This window comes from Elephantulus edwardii, unplaced genomic scaffold (genome assembly GCF_000299155.1).
Source record: "Elephantulus edwardii isolate Elephantulus edwardi_28Jun2011 unplaced genomic scaffold, EleEdw1.0 scaffold00027, whole genome shotgun sequence".
NCBI lineage: Eukaryota > Metazoa > Chordata > Mammalia > Macroscelidea > Macroscelididae > Elephantulus > Elephantulus edwardii.
Window position 1 is genome coordinate 14,522,449 of NW_006399777.1, and position 1,995 is coordinate 14,524,443.

Below are 1,995 nucleotides of genomic sequence, written 5' to 3' on the forward strand. Positions count from 1 at the left end.
TTTATATCCATTCTGTTGCTCTTTTTCTCTTCAGTGGTGCATTTAAACCATTCACGTTCAGTGTGATTTTTGAGAGGCATGGTTTGTGCTATCACTGTGGTGAGTTCTTTTTGGTGTTGTTGCTAGTTACTTTGGTTCATCCTGCTTTCTGTGGCACCTCTGTAAGAAGGACATCTCTCAGTGTTTCCTGTAGTGCTGGTCTTGTTTTTACAAACTTGCTTAGATTCTGTTTTTCTGGGAATATCTTGATCTCTCCTTCATATTTGATGGACAATTTTGCTGGGTACAATATTCTTGGTTGACACTTGTTTTGAGTGTTCGATATATGCCATTCTGCTGTCTTCTTGCTCCCATGGTTTTGCTGAGAAATCGGCACTTAATCTTATCTGTTCTCCCTTAAAAGCTGCTCTTTGTTTCTCCCTTGCTGCTTTCAGAATTCTCTCCTTATTTTTAGTTCTGGAAAATTTGACCATGATATGCCTTGGTGTTTTCCTTTTGGGGTTTATTCTATATGGTTTTTGCTCAGCTTCTTGAATATATATTCTTTCATTCTTCATTATGCCTAGGAAGTTTTCTTCTAGTAATTCTTCCACAATATTTTCAGTGCCTTTACTTGCTTTTTCCTTTCTGGGATCCCAATGATGCACATGTCATTTCTCTTGATGGTGTTCCACATTATTCTTAGGTTTTCCTGTTTTTCCTTCCTTACTGATTCTGCTTTTTGCTCTAGCAGATCATTGGTGACAATTCTAACTTCTCTTTCACTGATTCTGTGTCCCATTTCTTCAACTCTGTTCATTTGTCCCTTCATCATATTGACAGCATCTGAAACATTGGACTTCATATTTTGGATTGTGGTTTCTTGTTTTTCAAGAACCTCTAATGCCGCATTTGTTTTATTTGCATTGTTTTTGTTTTTTAAGCTCCTCCTGGGTTTTGCTTGCAGTGTCCTGTAATTCTTCAAGTTTGTCTTTCACCTGTTGAAAATATTCAATCATTGTTCTTTTAAATCTTGTGTCAGAAAGTTCCATCAGACATTCTTGCTTCAGGAAATCCATTGATACTGTGTCACTTTTTGGGGGGGATATCTTGCTTTGCATTTGTGTAGGGTGTAAGGTAACCTGCTTCTTACATGACATTGCTGTGGTAGAGTTTTTCATGCCTGAAGCAAAGATAGGTTCTTGATCTGAAGCCACTGTTACAGAAGAGGCAGGTATGCTGTCGGTGTCTCTCTCTAAGCTTATGAACCATGGAAGTTTCAGCTCAGGGCCTGTGAAAGTGTCCTCTTCTGTTAGATAATTGTTGCAGCTATATTAGACCAAGGCACTCCAGATTAAAGGCAATTAGTTGACTGGACGTGAGGAGATGCAAGGCTGAGTGCAGAGTGGGCACTGGTGTGGTAGGCATGTGCTCAGGCATACACTGGGTAGATATGCATGCAGACACTCGTTGGGTGGGTATATGGGGTGTGGGCACATGTGGGGACCTCACTCAGACTGCAGCTTTCGGCTCACTCCTGGTGGGCCTCACATTCTGGCAGGGCTCTGTAAAATGTTTTTTTAAAAAGTAATACTATATAAAGTTTTTAGAAACTAATTGTTGTTGTTGTTGATTGCCATTGAGCACAACTCATAATGATTCTATGAACAAAATACCTGAAGCCTTTCTATAACTATTGTCATTTCTCAAAGTTCATGGAGTTTCTAGGGGCATGCTGTTTAGGAAGTATGCATCAAATCTTCTCCCATTTTTTCATAGTTTTCTCCCTACCCTCATGTCAGTGCTTTTTTTTTTGTTTAACATTGTCATGGCTTTATTCAAAACACAGTTGCACAAAAGTATTAACTTCAAAGTTTTAAAAGGAGAGAGTCTTGAGGAACTTAACACTATATACATACTGTCATACAAAGAGCATTAAAATAGGACCAAAAACCTCTACAAAATATAAAACCCACCCTTACTTATTTGCATGAAAATACCACCCACAAAGCTAAA